The sequence below is a fragment of the Pan troglodytes genome, chromosome 9, assembly GCF_028858775.2.
Source record: "Pan troglodytes isolate AG18354 chromosome 9, NHGRI_mPanTro3-v2.0_pri, whole genome shotgun sequence".
NCBI classification, from domain to species: Eukaryota; Metazoa; Chordata; class Mammalia; order Primates; family Hominidae; genus Pan; species Pan troglodytes.
The window spans coordinates 117,812,509-117,834,616 of record NC_072407.2 but is presented as its reverse complement, the minus strand read 5'-3'; the positions used below and the strand labels follow the sequence as shown (position 1 = coordinate 117,834,616).

The 22,108-nt window shown below is 37.9% G+C and overlaps 1 long non-coding RNA gene across 5 annotated transcripts in view; it reads right to left on the bottom strand.

Moving 5' to 3' along the window:
- LOC104001332 (uncharacterized) overlaps positions 1-22,108 on the bottom strand; it is a 334,670-nt gene that overhangs the window by 112,806 nt on the left and 199,756 nt on the right. The window lies entirely within an intron of this gene.

Below are 22,108 nucleotides of genomic sequence, written 5' to 3'. Positions count from 1 at the left end.
CATGAGCCGAAGCAGGGCAAGGCATCGCCTCACCCAGGAAGTGCAAGGGTTCAGGGAATTCCCTTTTCTAGTCAAAGAAAGGGGTGACAGATGGCACCTGGAAAATCAGGTCACTCCCACCCTAATATTGTGCTTTTCCAACGGGCTTAACAAAAGGCATACCAGGAGATTATATCCCGCACCTGGCTCAGAGGGTCCTACGCCCACGGAGCCTCGCTTATTGCTAGCACTGCAGTCTGAGATCAAACTGCAAGGCGGCAGCGAGGCTGGGGGCAGGGCACCTGCCATTGCCCAGGCTTGAGTAGGTAAACAGAGTGGCTGGGAAGCTCGAACTGGGTGGAGCTTAGCCTGCCCTGAAAGAGCTCCTGAAGGAAGCACTAAACACGGAAAGGAACAACTGGTACCAGCCACTGCAAAAACATGCCAAATTGTAAAGACCATTGAGGCTAGGAAGAAACCACATCAACTAACGAGCAAAATAACCAGCTAATATCATAATGACAGGATCAAATTCACACATAATAATACTAACCTTAAATGTAAATGGGCTAAATGCTCCAATTAAAAGGCACAGACTGGCAAATTTGATAAAGAGTCAAGACCCATCTGTGTGCTGTATTCAGGCAACCCATCTTATGTGCAGAGACACACATAGGCTCAAAATAAAGGGATGAAGGAAGGTCTACCAAGCAAATGGAAAACAAGAAAAGGCAGAGGTTGCAATCCTAGTCTCTGATAAAACAGACTTTAAACCAACAAAGATCAAAAGAGACAAAGAAGGCCATTACATAATGGTAAAGGGATCAATTCAACAAGAAGAACTAACTATCCTAAATATATATGCACCCAATACAGGAGCACCCAGATTCATAAAGCAAGTCCTGAGTGACCTACAAAGAGACTTAGACTCCCACACAATAATAATGGGAGACTTTAACACCCCACTGTCAACATTAGACAGATCAATAAGACAGAAAGTTAACAAGGATATCCAGGAAATGAACTCAGCTCTGCACCAAGCGGACCTAATAGACATCTACAGAACTCTCCACCCCAAATCAACAGAATATACATTCTTTTCAGCACCACACCATACCTATTCCAAAATTGACCACATAGTTGGAAGTAAAGCACTCCTCAGCAAATGTAAAAGAACAGAAATCATAACAAACTGTCTCTCAGACCACAGTGGAATCAAACTAGAACTCAGGATTAAGAAACTCACTCAAAACCTCTCAACTGCATGGAAACTGAACAACCTGCTCCTGAATGACTACTGGGTACATAACGAAATGAAGGCAGAAATAAAGATGTTCTTTGAAACCAACAAGAACAAAGACACAACATACCAGAATCTCTGGGACACATTTAAAGCAGTGTGTAGAGGGAAATTTATAGCACTAAATGCCCACAAGAGAAAGCAGGAAAGAGCTAAAATTGACACCCTAACATCACAATTAAAAGAACTAGAGAAGCAAGAGCAAACACATTCAAAAGCTAGCAGAAGGCAAGAAATAACTAAGATCAGAGCAGAACTGAAGGAAATAGACACACAAAAAACCCTTCAAAACATTAATGAATCCAGGAGGTGGTTTTTTGAAAAGATCAACAAAATTGATAGACCACTAGCAAGGCTAATAAAGAAGACAAGAGAGAAGAATCAAATAGACGCAATAAGAAATGATAAAGGGGATATCACCACCGATCCCACAGAAATACAAACTACCATCAGAGAATACTATAAACACCTCTACACAAATAAACTAGAAAATCTAGAAGAAATGGATAAATTCCTCGACACATACATCCTCCCAAGACTAAACCAGGAAGAAGTTGAATCTCTGAATAGACCAATAACAGGCTCTGAAATTGAGGCAATAATCAATAGCTTACCAACCAAAAAAAGTCCAGGACCAGATGGATTCACAGCCGAATTCTACCAGAGGTACAAGGAGGAGCTGGTACCATTCCTTCTGAAACTATTCCAATTAATAGAAAAAGAGGGAATCCTCCCTAACTCATTTTATGAGGCCAGCATCATCCTGATACCAAAGCCTGGCAGAGACACAACAAAAAAAAGAGAATTTTAGACCAATATCCTTGACGAACATTGATGCAGAAATCCTCAATAAAATACTGGCAAACCAAATCCAGCAACACATCAAAAAGCTTATCCACCATGGTCAAGTGGGCTTCATCCCTGGGATGTAAGGCTGGTTCAACATACGCAAATCAATAAACATAATCCAGCATATAAACAGAACCAAAGACAAAAACCACATGATTATCTCAACAGATGCAGAAAAGGCCTTTGACAAAATTCAACAACCCTTCACGCTAAAAACTCTCAATAAATTAGGTATTGATGGGACGTATCTCAAAATAATAAGAGCTATCTATGACAAACCCACAGCCAATATCATACTGAATGGACAAAAACTGGAAGCATTCCCTTTGAAAACTGGCACAAGACAGGGATGCCCTCTCTCACCACTCCTATTCAACATAGTGTTGGAAGTTCTGGCCAGGGCAATCAGGCAGGAGAAGGAAAGAAAGGGTATTCAGTTAGGAAAAGAAGAAGTCAAATTGTCCCTGTTTGCAGATGACATGATTGTATATCTAGAAAATCCCATCGTCTCATCCCAAAATCTCCTTAAGCTGATAAGCAACTTCAGCAAAGTCTCAGGATACAAAATCAATGTGCAAAAGTCACAAGCATTCTTATACACCAATAACAGACAAACAGAGAGACAAATCATGAATGAACTCCCATTCACAATTGCTTCAAAGAGAATAAAATACCTAGGAATCCAACTTACATGGGATGTGAAGGCCCTCTTCAAGAAGAACTACAAACCACTGCTCAATGAAATAAAAGAGGATACAAACAAATGGAAGAACATTCCATGCTCATGGGTAGGAAGAATCAATATCGTGAAAATGGCAATACTGCCCAAGGTAATTTATAGATTCAATGCCATCCCCATCAAGCTACCAATGACTTTCTTCACAGAATTGGAAAAAACTACTTTAAAGTTCATATGGAACCAAAAAAGAGCCCGCATTGCCAAGTCAATCCTAAGCCAAAAGAACAAAGCTGGAGGTATCACGCTACCCAACTTCAAACTATACTACAAGGCTACAGTAACCAAAACAGCATGGTACTGGTACCAAAACAGAGATATAGACCAATGGAACAGAACACAGCCCTCAGAAATAATGCCGCATATCTACAACTATCCGATCTTTGACAAACCTGACAAAAACAAGAAATGGGGAAAGGATTCCCTATTTAATAAATAGTGCTGGGAAAACTGGCTAGCCATATGTAAAAGCTGAAACTGGATCCCTTCCTTACACCTTATACAAAAATTAATTCAAGATGGATTAAAGACTTAAATGTTAGACCTAAAACCATAAAAACCCTAGAAGAAAACCTAGGCATTACCATTCAGGACATAGGCATGGGCAAGGACTTCATGTCTAAAACACCAAAAGCAATGGCAACAAAAGACAAAATTGACAAATGGGGTCTAATTAAACTAAAGAGCTTCTGCACAGCAAAAGAAACCACCATCAGAGTGAACAGGCAACCTGAAGAATGGGAGAAAATTTTTGCAACCTACTCATCTGACAAACGGCTAATATCCAGAATCTACAATGAACTCAAACAAATTTACAAGAAAAAAACAAACAACTCCATCAAAAAGTGGGCGAAGGATATGAACAGACACTTCTCAAAAGAAGACATTTATGCAGCCAAAAAACACATGAAAAAATGCTCATCATCACTGGCCATCAGAGAAATGCAAATCAAAACCACAATGAAATACCATCTCACACCAGTTAGAATGGCGATCATTAAAAAGTCAGGAAACAACAGGTGCTTGAGAGGATGTGGAGAAATAGGAACACTTTTACACTGTTGGTGGGACTGTAAACTAGTTCAACCATTGTGGAAGTCAGTGTGGCGATTCCTCAGGGATCTAGAAGTAGAAATACCATTTGACCCAGCCATCCCATTACTGGATAATACCCAAAGGATTGTAAATCATGCTCCTATAAAGACACATGCACACGTATGTTTATTGTGGCACTATTCACAATAGCAAAGACTTGGAACCAACCTAAATGTCCAACAGTGATAGACTGGATTAAGAAAATGTGGCACATATACACCATGGGATACTATGCAGCCATAAGAAATGATGAGTTCATGTCCTTTGTAGGGACATGGATGAAGCTGGAAACCATCATTCTCAGCAAACTATCACAAGGATAAAAAACCAAACACCGCATATTCTCACTCATAGGTGGGAATTGAACAATGAGAACACATGGACACAGGAAGGGGAACATAACACACTGGGGACTGTTGTGGGGTGGGGTGAGTGGGGAGGGATAGTACTGGGAGATATACCTAATGCCAAATGATGAGTTGATGGGTGCAGCACACCAACATGGCACATGTATACATATGTAACAAATCTGCACGTTGTGCACGTGTACCCTAAAACTTAAAGTATAATAATAATAGTGTAATTCAAAATATTAAGAGAATAAAGAAAACTAATATGATACTCTTGATTGAAGCATGGAAAGCAATTAATAAAACCCAACACCTACTCATGGTAAAAGCTCTAAGTGATATAGAAATGAAAATTATTTTATGAGAAAAAGGAAAAAAAAAACAGCCAACAACAGTCTTAATGAGAAATATTAAAGCTTTTCCTTTGAAGATGAAAACAAGACAAGGATGGACTTCTGTTAGAAAAACCCGTACTGGAGCTTCTAGCCAGCACATTAGAGAACAAATAAAAATAAAAATTGTAAAGGGATAGTGAACACTGTCAATATTTACAGATAATATTATATTAAACATAGAAAATCCAAAAGAATATATGATAAATAATCATAATTTTAAAAATTATTTAGAAAGGTTGTTGAAAACAAGGTCAATATATAAAAACCAAATATAAGTGTATAATACTAGCAAAGAGCTGGAAAATAGATTATTCTTTAGATATTATAACCGAGTCATAATAGCATCAGAAAATATAAAATAGTAATAAATCTGATAAAAGGTATGAAAGACTTCTACACATACATACACCCCCAAAAAACCCTATAAAACATTATTGGAAAAATAAAAAGATCTAAATTCATAAGCATTAAAAACTAAATGCTGTGAAAACATCAATTATATCCAAACTGAGCTATATATTCACTTTAATATCAATCAAAATGTCAATAGTTTTTCTTTATTCCTTTTTTCTTTATGAAATTGAAAATATATTATTTTAAAACGTATATAAAAGCACAAATGGCCAAGAAGCTAAGACATTCCTTAAAGAAGAACAAAAAGGTAGAAGGATATACCACTAAACTATAATAATTAAGATAGTGTGACATTAGTATAATGATAGTTAAATAGACCAATGAAGTGGAAGAGAGTTTAGAAAATACCACACATGTATGGACATTGGCTTCTGAGACTGTAGAACTGTGGGAATAGGACAATCTTTTCTATAAATAATATTGGAACCCTCGGATACCCATATACAAAAAATAAACTTGACCTTTATACCAGAGCATATACAAAAATTAATTTCAGTTGGTATTCACACCTGAAAGTGAAAGACAGCACTATAAAGATTCTATGTGATAATACAGGATATTACTTCTATGGACTTAGGAGAAAAACAGAAATTATTTAGAAGCACATAAAAGTACTAATCATGAAAGAAAAGGCTGTTAAATTAGACTACACTAAAACTAAGAACTTCAACTTATCAAAAGATACCATGAGTAGGAAAAAAAAACATGTGCTCAGACAGAGAAGTTATTTGCATCCATATAAAGTAAGCAAAGACTCAATCTAAAATATACGAAGAGCTCTTACAAATCAATAAAACACAGACAATTAATTAAAAAGTGGGTGAAAAGGGGACTTCATAAGAAAAGATATTTCAGTGGCCGGTAAACATATGAACATGATCAACCTTATTAGTAATCAAGGAAATGAAAACTAAAACCACAATGAAACACCACTACACATCTACCAGAGTAACTGAAACTCACAAGATTGGTAATAGCAAGTGTTGGCAAGGTTGCGCAGCCACTGGAGCACTCAGACATTGTTGATGGGACTGTACGTTGGTACAATTACTTGGAAAACAGCTTGGTATTACCTGCTAAACTTAAACTTACATATATTCTATGACCCGGCAGTTTCAATCCCAAGTAAATATCCAGCAGAAATATACACATGTGCATCAAAAGACACGTACAGTCTGGGCAGGGTGGCACACGCCTGTAATCCCAGTAACTTGGGAGGCTGAGGCAGGCGAATTGCTTGAACCCAGGAGGTAGAGGTTGCACTGAGCTGAGATCACACCACTGTACTCCAGCCTAGGCGCGAGACAAAGTGAGACTCTGTCTAAAAAAAAAAACAAACAAACAAACAAAAAAAAAAACAAAACCATTGTGCAGGGATGTTGTTCACAGTGACATTATTTATAATAACCCCAAAGTGAAAACAATCGAAATTCTAACAGTGGAATAGACAGATGAATGGGGTATATTTGTACAGTGGTAAAGTATACAGCAATGAAAATAAACTACTGCTGCATGCAACGATGGGTGACTCTCATGTATATAATAGTGATCAAAATAAGTCAAACACAAAATAATATATAAGTCTATTTATATAAAGTCCCAAAATAGGCAATATTAATCTATAATCTTAGAAGCCAGAAGAAGAGTAACCTCTGGATAAAAATAAGCCTCCAGAAGTAGAAAGAGAGTAGTGAGGGGGAGGAGGGGACAAGAAGAGAGCATCTTGGATGCTAGAGGTGTTTTATTTCCCAGTCTAGGTGATAGTTTCCTAGGTGTCTATTGCATGATAATTTGTGGAACTATGTAGTTTCGTGTTTTGTGTGTATTTCTGTATGAGTGTTATATTTCAATTGAAAAAAACGTTTTAAAGAAAAATAAGCATAATGTCCATGCTAAACTAGAAATAGTTTAAGCCCTCGGCTGCATAAGTGGATTGAAAAGGAAAGGTCAAAGGAACTTTGTGAAGGGAGGATAAATTAATGAATACAGGGGTGTACTTCAAATAGCAAATTCACAGTAAATGGAAGTTATTTTTACAAAGTCAACTCTCAACTTCCTTTTTTTCGTTGTCTTCATAAATCAGGCAAAGCGGGCTGCCTGCCTTGGCAGTTCCATACTAAAATGGCTCCACATACACATTCATGTGTCCTCCCCTATTTGAAGGTAAACAAGTCTCAGCCAAGACAAAATTGAAAAAGTTTGTAGGGTATTTCTTTTGTCTCCAGTTTCTTTCTGTAGCTTTGGTGTATTTTCAAGTTCACTGGGCTTGCAGTCAGAACCTCAGGTACAAGTTCAAACTAAATATCTCTTGTTTCATAGTCACTGGTCCTGGGAATAGTTACTTGACAGCTCTGAGCCTCAGTTTCCTTTTTTGCACAACAGGAAGAATACAAATGCCTGCCTCCCAGAATTGTGAACACTAAGTGACACAAAGCATACACACACACACACACACACACACACACACACTTCAAACCTCAAGGTGTACACCTGAAAGGGACTGCTCTCCCTCCCCGCCCATCTCCTTGGCAATGCCCATTTCAGGTGTCAACTCTTTTAACCCTCCCCCCTGTATCATAGCAGGGAAGAATCTGATATCAGTAATTTATATTCCAAGGATTGATTGATTATTCTCCAACTGGAGCTCAGCCAGGCATTTGCATTTTATGCCTTTTATTCCAAATTGTGGCATGAAAGTCTTTTTCCCTTGTTAAAAGAATCTGAGACATTAGCAAGAAGGTGGAGAGCTCCAGGGGCAGCAAGGGGAAGCTTGAAATCACATTAGCCAGATTCTGCTGTTCTGAAGGTGAATCTGATTGAGCCCTTTTCAAGTGCCTTTTATTTTGCTGGAGATGGAGTGTAGTCAGAGGGACTGCCCCCATGAAATGGCCCCTGCTCTGGTGGACTGGGTCAGGGAGAAGGTATGCAGTCATCTGAGGATATTGAAGTCCCAAGCCATGCAGATGATAAAAGAAAGTGAGTCCCTCAGCCACTATTTTTAGGACCCAAAGCCTGCCTCACTCCAAGGGAGGGCAGCTACAGTCCTGCCCTCCTACCACCCCTTACACCTCTTCTGGTTTGAATTCAGCTCTATCTTCTCCTCCAGTTCTCCTAAACTTCACCTAATCACTGCCACCCCTTCCCTCTGTCCCATGCAACCCCGAGGACTTTCAGCATCATTTTATTTCACTTTTAAAGACTGTTCCTACCTTAATCTCTCTCACCCGGTAGCCTAATGTTTATTCCTAGGCCTCATTTATAAAGTCTACATTTGGTTATAATATTTCAGAAATATGTTTTTGTAATTTTTCTCCTTGGTTAACAAAGATGTTGCTGTCCTGAATATGTTTAAAAGAAAAAGGAAGTTGAAACAATACAGGAAACTCAAGAGGAACTGGCAGGATGAATTGGTGCAAATTGCTAAGTACACAAGGATGGCGTAAAGGAGCATATTGTCTGACCAGAAAAACCCGACTAGGTAGAGAGAGGAGAACTCTCAAGATCTTGTGTCGTCCACCAAAAAGTGTCTGAAGCTTTGACTTGGATAAATAGGTGCTGGGCTGAAACCAAGGAAGGCAGACTTTCTAAGATGGGATTCAGGTGGCTGCAAAGGGAGTTGTTTGACTCAGCATTGAGAGGCAGAATTTGGGCAGCCAGCAAGAAATGATGGAGTTAACCAGACATCCAACTAAAGGAATACTAGGTGTGAAATAAGGCAGATGAGCTTGTTGAGCCCCTGGTTTCAGAAATGAGGAGATGCACCTGTGATAGATCCATCTAACTATAGCTAGGCCTGAAGAGGAGCTCACACCAGAGAGGTCGTCTCGCACTTGAAGTGGCTGGATGAGCATGGCAGAGCAGTAAGGAGGCAGGGAGGTCCAGAGCCCGCTTCCTCCAAGACTCAAGAGAAGACAGGAGAAGACCAATCCTCTGTGAGGTGTGAAATGTGGAGTGAAATGTACAGGGCACTGTCAACTTTGTTGTTGGAGGAGGTGGCTGTTTATTGCTTTAATGGGAAAGTGTAGCAGATCTAGTCATCTCAGAACTGTTCCTTCAAATTCACATTTTTCTCTACAACCCACAGAATCTCTCTCCTTTCTCTTTTCTGCCCTTTATAATACACACCTGACCTCTCAGGTCCCACCTTCTGGTTCAGGCCTCCTCCCCTTCAGAATATAAGAAGTAGAGGCATCTTTTCCAAGTCATCATGTTGGATGAAAATGGCTTCTTGCTACATTCACATTAAAACTTGAAAATGGAAAAGAAAAGGAGAGGGGGAAAAGGTAGCTAAATAGCAATGTTCGCTCAGCATGATTTTGCTTTAATCCAGGCCTGTGAGCTTACCAAGGCTCAGAATAAACGAAAGCAGATGCGTCCATCACACCAGCAGATATATTACTACTAATCCGAGACAAGATGACAAAAACACATCACGCCTGGACCCCACACTGTTTCCATCTTAATCCGCCTCTAATTGCACTGGGCATGCTGCCTGCACACCTCTGTCCTCTGATGCTCCTCTGGTTCCACTTGCATCCTGGAGTTGGCCAGCGCCAAAGGGGCCCTTTTTGCTGGAGCAGAGTTGGTATCTGGGGTTTGTGTGTGTCTTGGAGAACAGGGTGATGCAGCTAGTGTGGCAAGAAGAGGACTCAGCCAAGGGCCAAGAGGTGTGGTTCAGCAGCAGGAGAGGGTTAGACAAGAGAGTTTATGTGAAAGTACCTAAAGCAACTCTTGACACATAGCAAAACTCAGTAAATGCTACCTTCTCCAAATAGGAGCTACCATTATTCACTGCCTACTGTGTGTCATGCACATTTTCTAATTAAAAAAATGTAAGTAATGCTTGCTAACTGTAAAAAAAAAAAAAAAAGTCTAACACTAGAGAAGTTTATAATCAAAGAGTAAAAATTTCCTGGTTTTGCACACCTTCCCCCCAATGCCACTCCTCAGGGATAATCATTGTGAAAAAAAAAAAATATATATATATATATATAAATATACACACACACAGAGATATACACATACATACACACGAACACACTTTGACATATATAGATGTGTAAAAATATACAAATATATTTTAACAATCTAGGTGTATTATATAGTAAATAATATTAATGTGTAATATATATTCTATATAAGTTTATAACTGTGCTCGTGCATATGTATATGTATATACACACATGTATATGTGTATACATGCATGTGTGTTTTTATATATTGCTTTCATATTATATGTACTACGCTGCAACTTTTTCAAAATTTAATGTTGAGGGGCTTCAAGGTGGCTGACTAGAGGCATCTGGTAAACGCCTTTTCCACAAAGAAGAACCAAATATTGAGTAGATAATCACACTTCAAATAGATCATCAAAGAGAGAGCACTGGAATTCAATATAGAAGTAACAGAAAACACTTAAAGCACGGAAAAGAGAGGGAAGCAAGGCAGACTGCTCAGTAGGATTGGCTGAGAGCCTGGAGAGGCTCTCTAATGCAGAGAAAGAGTAAGCAAGTGACCTCCAGTGATGTACATTCCAACCATGGACTCCTGCATCTTAGCTACAGGAAAACTCCTAGACCCTCGCAATCCCTGTGACTAACATAGGAAGCTGCCTAAAGACCATGTGAAGGTGTTGCTCCAGAGAGGGAGCTCATACTAGGGCTCACCCTTTCCCCCATGAAGCCATAAGCAGCTACAGCAAGGTGCCATATTAAAAGCCCAGCCCCCGCAACACTGCATCCCATCCAGGGGCCCAGTAGCCCCTGCATTTCCACATCTCTGGAGCCCAACTTATATTCCTTACCTGCAGCCACTGCTGCAGCTGGCTGCTGCCTCCAGAGCTAAAGCACTAGCCATTGGCAAAGATCCTGCTGCCACCAGCAGCAAAGTTGCCATGCATTTTCACATGCCTCAGAGACAAACTCCCCTACTTGCAGCAGCTGCTGCTGCAGGCTATAGCAGCTGGGGCCAAAGCATAAATAAAGTGCATATTTCCCAGCTGCCGACATATGATTGCTGCCGCTGAAAGCAACACTGCCCTCACCAGTAGCAGGGCTGCAGTGCAGCTGCTGCCACACCCACCTAAACATTTTGCCTTGGGCCTGGAGATGACCTCACCCTGGCCTACCACAGACAGCACCTGCATGCACCACCAGTGGTCCTGATGACAGATTTACCTGGCCTGGTTCCATTTTTTCAGTGCCCAAATATGCCATCCAGGGGCCTGGGGACTACCCAGCCTGATCCACCATCCTTGGCACCTGAGCAGTCTTTCTAGGGGTCTGAAGTTGGGATCACCTAGCCTTCTGCTACCACCAGAGTGGCATACCCCCCTCCCCACATGTGCCACCTCCAGGCCTGGGGACTAGGCCACCTAGCCCATCACAGCCACTGTCAACACCAGTGCAGACTGCTTAGGACCCAGAGGTTAGTGCTACCACTGCTACCTCCATCACCCATGCCACACCCACCTGCGAGGCCCACCACTGCCACTAACAGCACCTGAGTAGGCTGCCTGGAAGCCCAAGAATAAGCTGACCTGAATATGCTAACATCCGTGCCAGAATATGCCACCCTGGAGCCCAAGGACAGGCATGCTCAGCTTGCCACTGCCACTACTGGGGCCCAAGGAGAGGCCCACCTGGTATCCCCATCCCCAGAAAAACATCACTACATCCTTCGTCAACAACCACACCCTAAGCCACTGAGGAAATCACAGAAACCACTGGTGCTGTGTACAGCCAAATAAATCATATGAAGACTACACTACTGCACATACTCAGAATCAAAGCCAAAGTGCCTTACCCAACTGAAATCATAGATATATCTTTAGGAAAAATTGTCCCCTACAAAAGCAAAATTTCAAAAAATTCAAGAAGTGACTGTTACACCAGATGCACAGATATCAACATAAGGACACAAGAAACATAAAAAAGCAAGTAAAATGTGACACTTCAAAATATGACACTCCCAAAGGAATGTAATAATTCTCCAGCAACCAGGTTCCAATCAAAAAGAAATTTATGAAATCCTGGATAAGTAAGTTAAAGTAATGATATTAAAGAAGCTCAGTAAGATAAAACAGAACACGTAAAAACAATACCTCAGAAAAACAATTCAGGACATGAATGAGCAGCCCAGCAAAGAAATAAATAACATTAAAAAGAACCAAACAGAAATTCTGGAACTGAAGAATTCATTAAAAAATAAATAAATAAATAAATTTGAAAGCTTCAACAATGGAATAAGTCAAGTGGAGTAAAGAATTTCAAAACTTGAAAACATGTCTTTTGAATTAACTCAGTCAGCCAAAAATAAAAAAAGAATAAAAAACAATGAACAAATCCTATGTGACACTTGGGACACCATAAAGCAATTAATATATAAATATTTCGTGTCCCAGAAGGTGAAGGAAAAGGGTTAGAAAATTTATTCAATGAAATAATAGCAGAAAACTTCCCAAGCCTAGCAAGAGATTTAGACATCCAGGAAACAAAGAGTTCTCCAAACAGAAACAATGCAAAAAGCCTCTGTGGGACATTATAATCAAGCTGTTAGAAGTCAGAGACAAAGAGAGAATTCTAAAAACAGCAAGAGAAAAGCAGCTAGGTCACTTATAAGGGACTCCCCATCAGACTAACAGATTTCTCAGCAAAAACATTAGAGGCCAAGAGACAATGGAATAATATATTGAAAATGCTTTAAGAAAAAAGGATATACAAAACAACCAGAAATCAATTAATAAAATGACAGGAAGAAGCCCTTACACATCAAAAATAACCTTGATTTTAAAAAGATCTAATATTATGCTGCCTACAAGAAATTAATCTTAACTATAAAGACACATACAGACTGAAAGTAAAGAAATAGAAAAAGATATTCCATGCAAACAGAAACCAAAAGCAAGCAGGAGTAGCTATACTTGTATCAGATAAAAGAGAATTTAAGTCAAAAACAGTAAAGAGACAAAGAAGGTCATTATAACAACAGGACATAACAATTCTAAACATATGCACCCAACAATGGAACATCCAGATATATAAAATATATATTATTAGATCTAAAGAGAGAGATAGGCTCTAATAAAATAGTAGTTAGGGACTTCAACACCCCAGTCTAAGCATTAGACAGATTCTCTATACAGAAAATTAACTTAGAAACATTGGAATTAAATGCACATTAGACCATGTAAACTTAACATGCATTTATAGAACATTTCATGCAATAACTACAGAATACACATTTTTCTCAACACATGGAACGTTCTTCAAAATAAACCATATATTAGGACACAAAAAAGTCTCAACAACAAGTTTTTAAAAATCAGTCATATCAAGCAACTTATCAGATAACAATGGATTAAAACTAGAAATTAATAACAAGAGGAACTGGGAAAACTGTAAAAATACATGGAAATTAAACAACATTATCCTGAGTAGCCACTGGGTCAATGAAGACATTAAAGAGGAAATTAAATAATTTATTGAAACTACTAAAGATTGAAACACAATATGCCTAAACCTGTGGACTACAGTAAAAGCAGTGCTAAGAGTAAAGTTTACAGCAATATACGCTTATATCAAAAAAGTTAAAAAATTATAAATAATCTAATGATGCATCTCAAGGAACTAGAAAAGCAAGAATAAAACTCAAAATTCATAGGAGAAAAAAATAAAGATCAGAACAGAAGTAAATGAAATAGAGACTAAAAAATACAAAGAGTCAACAAAACTAAAAGTTATTTTTGAAAAGGTAAACAAAATCAGTAAACTGTTAGCTAGGCTAACCAAGAAAAAAGAGAGAATACCCAAATAAACAAAATCAGAAATGAAAAAGAAGACATTACAACTGATACCACAGAAATACAAAAGATTTTCAGAGACTATTATGAACAACTACACACCACTAAACTGAAAAACCTAAGGAAAATGAATACATTCCTGAAAACAAACAACCTACCAAAGTTGAATCAGAAAGAAATGGAAAACTAGAGCAGACCAGTAAGTAATGAAATCAAAGTAGTAATAAAAAATCTCCCAACAAAAGGATTCCCTGTTTAATAAATGGTGCTGGGAAAACTGGCTAGCCATATGCAGAAAACAGAAACTGGACCCCTTCCTTACACTTTATACAAAAATTAACTCAAGATGGATTAAAGACTTACATGTAAAACCCAAAACCATAAAAACGCTAGAAGAAAACCTAGGCAATACCATTCAGGACATAGGCATGGACAAATATTTTATGATAAAATTACCAAAAGCAATTGCAACAAAAGCTAAAATTGACAAGTGGGGTCTAATTAAACTAAAGAGCTTCTTCACAGCAAAAGAAACTATCATCAGAGGAAACAGGCAACCTACAGAATGGGAGAACATTTTTGCAATCTACCCATCTAACAAAGGTCTAATATCCAGAATTTACAAGGAACTTTAACAAATTTACAAGAAAAATACAAACAACCCCATCAAAAATTGGGCAAAGGACATGAACAGACCCTTCTCAAAAGAAGACATTTATGCAGCCAACAAACATGAAGAAAAGCTCAACATCTCTGATAATTAGAGAAATGCAAATCAAAACCACAAGGAGATACCATCTCACCCCAGTCAGAATGGCTATTATTAAAAAGTCAAGAAACAACAGATGCTGGCGAGGCTGTGGAGAAATAAAAATGCTTTTACATTGTTTGTGGGAATGTAAATTAGTTCAACCATTGTGGAAGATAGTGTGGTTATTCCTCAAGGATCTAGAACCAGAGATACCATTTGACCCAGCAATCTCATTACTGGGTATATACCCAAAGAAATAGAAATTATTCTGTTATAAAGATACATGCACACATATGCTTATTGCAGCACTATTCACAACAGCAAAGACATGGAACCAACTCAAGTGGCCATCAATGATGGACTGGATAAAGAAAATGTGGTACATAGACACCATGGAATACTGTGCAGCCACAAAAAGGAATGAGATCATGTCCTTGCAGGGACATGGATGAAGCTGGATGCCATCATCTTCAGCAAACTAACACAGGAACAGAAAAACAAACACTGCATATTCCCACTTATAAGTGGGAGTTGAACAATCAGAACACATGGACACAGGAGGGGAACAACACACACTAGGGCCTGTTGGGGGTTGGGGGTAAGGGAAAGAAGAGCCTCAGGACAAATAGCTAATGCATGCAGGGCTTAAAACCTGGGTGACAGGATAGGTTCAACAAACTACCATGGCTCACATATACCTATATAACAAAAAAAAAAAAATGTGCACATTCTGCATATGTATCCTGGAACTCAAAGTAAAATTAAAAATAAGTAAATAATTTTTAAAAAAGAGAAAATTACCATTAAAAAACAATCTCCCAACAAAGAAAAGTCCAGGACCTGATGGCTTCATTGCCAAATTCTACCAAACTTTCTAACAAGAACTAGCACCAATTCTTCTGAAATTATTCCAAAAAATTGAAGAGGAGGGAGTTCTCTCTAACTCATTCTATGAAGACAGCATTACCTTGGTACCAAAAGCAGACAATGATGCAATAAAAAACTACAGGCCAATATCACTGATGAACATACATGCAAAAATCCTCAACAAAATATTAACAAACTGAATACAACATCACCTCAAAAAGAAAATACACAATAATCAAGTAGAATTTATTTCAAAGATGCAAGAATGGTTCAAAGTTTGCAAATCATGCAAATCAATAAATGTCATACATCACGTCAGCAGAATGAAGGACAAAAAATATATGCCATCTCAAAAGGCATAGAAAAAGTATTGGATAAAATTTAGCATTGCTTCCTGATTAAAAAAAAAACTCTCAACAAATTAGTCATTGAAGAAACATACCTCAACATAATAAAGATCATATATGACAAATCCATAACTAACATTATACCAAATGGGGAAAAGCTGAAATCCTTTCCTCTAAGAACTGGAACAAGATAAAGATACTCACTTTCACTACTCCTATTCAACATAGTACCTGAAGTCCTAGCCAGAATAATCAGGCAAGAGAAAAAAATAAAAGGAATCCAAATTGAAGAAAAAAAAAAAGTCAAATTGTCCCTCTTTGCAGATGACATGATCGTAGGTCTAGAAAATGTGAAGACTCTACCAAAAAACTTTTATATTTGATAAATTCAGCAAAGTTGTAGCATAAAAAATCAACATATGAAAATCAGTACCATTTCTATACATCAATAATGGACTAGCTGAGAAAGAAATTAAGAAGGCAATCCCATTTACAATTTCTACAAAAAATAAAATACCTAGAAACACACTTAACCAAGGCAATGAAATACCTCTACAGGGAAAACTACAAAACACGGATGAAAGAAATTTTAGAGGACACAAACAAATGGAAAGACATTCCATACTCATGGATTGGAAGGATTAATACCATTAAAATGACCATAACTGCCCAAAGCAATCTATAGATTCAATGCAATCCCTATCAAAATACCAATGTCACTTTTCACAGAAATAGAAAAAATAATTCTAACATTTATGTGGAAACAAAAAATAGTCTGAATAGCCAAAGCAATCGTGAGCAAAAAGGACAAAGCTGGAGGCATCACACTACCTCACTTTGAAATACAATGCAAGGCTAAAGTAACCCAAAAGCATGGCATTGGCAAAAAAACAGATACAGACCAATGGAACAAAATAGAGAACACAGAAATATATCCATGAATTTACAGTCAACTGATTTTTGACAAAGGTGCCAAGAACATACATTGGAAAATGGACACCCCGTTCAATAAGTGGTGCTGGGAAAATTGGATACTCATATGCAGAAGAATGACACTGGACCTCTATCTCTCACCATGCACAAAATCCAAGTGAAGATAAATTAAAGATTTCAAACATGAAATCCAAAACTATAAAGTACTACATAAAAACCAAGGAAGAAACACTTTGTGCATTGGTCTAGCCAAAGATTTTATAGCTAAGACCTTGAGAGCATAGGCAACAAAAATAAAAATAGAGAAATACAACAATATTAAACTAAAAATCTTCTACACAGCAAAGGACGCAATCAACGAAGTGAAGAAACAATTTTGTTGAATGAGAGAAAATATTTGCAAACTATTCATTCTACGAGGCACTAATATCCAGAAAATACAAGAAACTCAAACATCTCAACAACAACAAAACACAAATAATCCCATTTAAAAAAATGGATAAAGAACATTGAGACACTTTTCAAAAAAAAAAAAAAAACCATACAAATCGTCAACAGGTATATAAAAAATGCTCAACCTCACTAATCATCAGAAAAATGCAAACAAAAATCACAATGAGGTATCATCTTACCTCAGTTTGAATGGCTATCATTAAAAAGACAAAAAATAACAGATGCTGGGGAGGATGCAGAGAAAAGGTAACTCTTATATACTGTTGGTGAGAATGTAAATTAGTACAGTCACTATGAAAAACAGTATGAAGATTTCTCAAAAAACTAAAAATGGAAGTGTCATATCATCCATCAATTCCACTACTGGACATGTACCCAAAGGAAAATAAATCAGTATATCAAAAGGATACCTGCACTATCGTGTTTATTGCAGCACTATTCACAATAGCAAAGATAGGGAATCAACCTAGATGTCCATCAATAGACAAATGGAATAAAAACATATTTATACACAGTGTAATTCTATTTGGCCTTACAAAAGAACGAAATTTGCAGCAGCACGGATGGAACTGGAACTCATTATGTTATGTGAAATAAACCAGGAACAGAAAGACAAATACTACATGCTTTTACTCATACGTGGGAGCTGAGGAAGTTGGTACCATGAAGGTAGGAATAGAATGAGAGATACCAGAGTCTGTGAAGGGTGTGTGTTGGATGCGCCATGGTAGGAAATAGAGGTTGGTTAATTGGTACAAAAATACAGTTAGATAGAAGGAATAAGTTCTAATGTTTGATAGCAGAGTAGAGTGACTATCGTTAACAAAAATGTATTGTGTATTTCAAAATAGCTAGAAGAGAGGACTTTAAGTGTTCCCAACACATAGTAATGATAAATACTCAAGATGATGGACAACTTAAATATCCTGAATTGATCATTACATTTTGTGTGCATGTAACAAAATACAGCATGCACCTGATAAATTTGTATCGATAAAAAATTAATGTCAACAATTTTGTATAACAGTGCCCATAGATATATTTCACTCTTTTAACTACTGTATAGTATTCCATTGAGTCAATGAATCACAGCTTATTATTTTTAATTATGGGGCATGAATTTCACAGTCATGTACAGGATTATGCAAAAAATATTGACCCTCTTTTTCCATAACTCAAATTAATCTGTATTTCAGTTCACCATTCTGTCTGGAGACAGAAAACATAATTGTGTCAGTTCCTAAAAAACTCACTCACCTCAGGGTTTGCTCAGTCACTTTAGACTGAAACTCAGTCAACTGGAATTTCTTTCTTTGGAACCCTTCTCTCCAGAGTGGCATATGCATTCTGGGGCTCCTGTGGCATCATGGTGGGCACAGAGCCTCTGGTCTGTGGCCCACCTTGATTCTACACCCTTCGAAATGATCCTTATGTCTCTGCATGTTCATCAACATCTCACTCACTGACAGCTGTCCAGATGTCCTCACTCTGTCGTGGTTCCCCTTCATCGACATTCAGACTCCTGTGCTCTTCCATGCTGGGTGCTGCCTTGGGCCCTCTGTCAGGCGGGAGTCAGCCTGCTGCCATTTCTACCCTGTTGCTGCCTAACCCATCATGCTGGCTCAGGAAAATTTCCTCTGCCACCTCGAAGGCTGCCCTGGGCAGACAGCATCTGTTCTCTCTTCTCACAGATCCTCCAATCCTATCTGAGGTGTTTACCATAACATCCTGTGTTCTGTGTATGAAGCCCCTGTTCTGAAACTTCCACCACTAGCTCTCACCTGCTCTCCTCTCTGCCATTCTCTGGGGCTGCCATAGACTCTCTTAGAACTTTTCAGGAAATACTGTCTTAACAATTATTTCTTCCCTGGTTACTACTGTATCAGTAAATAATATAGTCTTGTATTGCATAACAATGTTTCTGTCAATGATTGTATATACAACCGTGGTCCCATAAAATTATAATACCGTGTTTTCACTGTAGTCTTTATTTTTGTTTTGCTTTGTTTTTTTTTTTTTTAATAGAGATGGGTTTTTGCCATGTTGCCCAGGCTGGTCTCGAACTTAAGCTATCCTCCCACATTGGCCTCCCAAAGTGCTGGGATTAACAGGTGTGAGCCATAATGCTTGGCCTACTGTACTTTCTCTATGTGCAGATATGTTTCAATCATAAATACTTATCATTGTGTTATAATTGTCCACAGCATTCAGTATAGTAACATGCTGTATGGGTTTGTAGCCTAGAAGCAATAGGCTATCCCATACAGCCTAGGAGTGTAGCAGGCTATACTATCTAGAGGTTTGTGTTAGTATACTTCTAGGATGTTCACAAAATGACAAAATTACCTACTAATGCATTTGTTAAGGGATGCATAAATGTGCATATACTTTTATTTTGAATTATCACACTGCTAGGATCTACTAACCACCCTCCAATATGAATGATTAGGATTTTGTCACTCTTAAACTACCCACCTCCTTTCCCCCACTTCACCCCTCAACTTTTATTGTTACATATTTTTATGCTTTCTACTGGCTGCTTTTCTGACTAGATAATGTTTTTAGACATCTCATTCTTGATTTATTAGACACCATTTATTGACTCCATGTTGTGAAAGATGGGAAAAATACTCCTCACTCCTTACTCCTTCTACTTTTTCTTCTCCCTACACTTCCCAAGTTTTGTTAATTATATTATTATTTTAATGTTATCAAAGTAAGCAACAGTTACATTCCACTCTGTAACCATACTTCAGTTGTTTTTGCTTTTTCATGTGTTCTTTTATTAAACAGGTTGGTTCTAAAATTGAAATCAGTAGGTCATATTTACAATATTATGGTTATGGAAATAATATTTTAGTGGAACCAGGTTGGGTGATCAGGACCATAGAACAGGTAATATAACCAAGTATGAAAGTCTAAGACATCCTGTGCTACTTTCTTTCCACTTCACTTCTTTGAGTCATAATTATTCCACTTCTAAGAATAATCCCATCATTTCTTTCATCATGTAATGAAAGACATCAAGAGGATGTCCTCTTTCCTGGTTATTTTTTATTTTGCTGATTGGCCTGTCGACTATTATTTTTATTAAGCATGCATGATCTTGCCTGTCTAAAAGGCTGTATTCTGTCCTAACAATTGAATGAGTTTGCCTGGTTATAGAATTCTAGGTTCAAAATGTTTCCCCTTAGAATTTCAGATATTCTGAAACATTCAGATAGTTCCTCCTCAGAGATGCCTCCAGTGCATTTTAACATCCAGAGCTGCTAATAAGAAGGCTGATACCAATCTCTTTCTAATTCTTTTTAAGGTACTCTTATCTTTTCTCTGTATAGTTCTGAAATTTTTGTTTTTTCACTTAGCCACAACTAAAATATCATCACATGTTGAGGTATGCTTCTTCTCTTCCTCCATCCCTTTTAAAACAAGAAGTATGCCTTACATGTGGTAAAATGTTCAAATCTTAAGGGTGCCTTAAGATTCTTTTGCCTTACGCAACAATCCAACCCATTTAATCACAACCCAGATCAGAATGTAGAAAATGTCTAGTACTGTAGAAAGCTTCCTTAACTTTCCTTCTGTCATTTTACCACTAGGCAAGACCACTCTTTTGACCTGTACCAACATATACTATTTTTGACTATTCGTAACTGTAATCAAAAGTACATAGTCCTTTGTGCCTTACTGCTTTAACTTAACATTATGTCGGTAAGATTTTTCTGTGTTGTGTGTGTAAGCTTTTTGTCCATTGCTACGTAATATTCCATTGCACAGATGTACCACAGTTTATTTACCCAGTCACCTATTGTTGGGTGTTTAGGTTGCTTCCAGTTTGGGAATAGGAGTAAAACTGCAGTGAACATTTTTATACATATGTGTTGGTGAACATAAGCACTCACTTTTGTTGGATGTAGACCTAGAGATGCAATTGCTAGATCACAGGGTAAACAAAGGATAAGTATTGCCAAATATTTCCGTAGTGCTTATTCACCCACCAACAATATAAGATAATTTCACACACTCTACATCCTTGCTAATGCTTGGCAATGTTATATTCTTTTTAATTTTAGCCATTCTGATGGACATATAGTGATAACTTTTGTGGTTTGATTTGCAGTTTTTGATAACTAATGATGCTCAATCCTTTGTCATGTGCTTATTCACCATTTGTGTATCTTTTTGTGAAATGCTTGAGGTTTATGTCTTCTGCCCACTTATGAAATTTAGATTGTCTATTTCTAATTGATTTGTTGGGGTTCCTAATATATTCAGAATATTAGTTTTCTGCTGGGTGTTGTATTCCAAACTTTTTCTTACAGCTTGTGGCTTGCCTCTTGCCTTTCCTTTTTTTTTTTTTTTTTGACAGAGTCTTGCTCTGTCTCCCAGGCTGGAGTGCAATGGGATGATCTCGGCTCACTGCAGCCTCTGCCTCCTGGGTTCAAGTGATTCTCCTGTCTCAGTCTCCCAAGTAGCTGGGATTATAGGCATGTACCACCATGCCTGGCTAATTTTTGTATTTTTAGTAGAGATGGGGTTTCACTACGTTGGTCAGGCTGGTCTCAAACTCCTGACCTCAGATGATCTACCCACCTCGGCCTACCAAATCACTTCACTTTTTTGATATTGTCTTTTGGCAAAGAAAAGTTCTTAATTGTAATGAACCCTAACATACTAATCTTCTCTTTTTACATTTAATATTTTTGTGTCCTATTCAAGAACTCTTTGACCCAGAGACCTGTTTAAGAAGTCATGACCTAGGATATGAATATCTTCAGTTTCTTCCCCCATATTATGATTGTTTTATTTTTACATTTATGTCTATAATTCATCACAAAT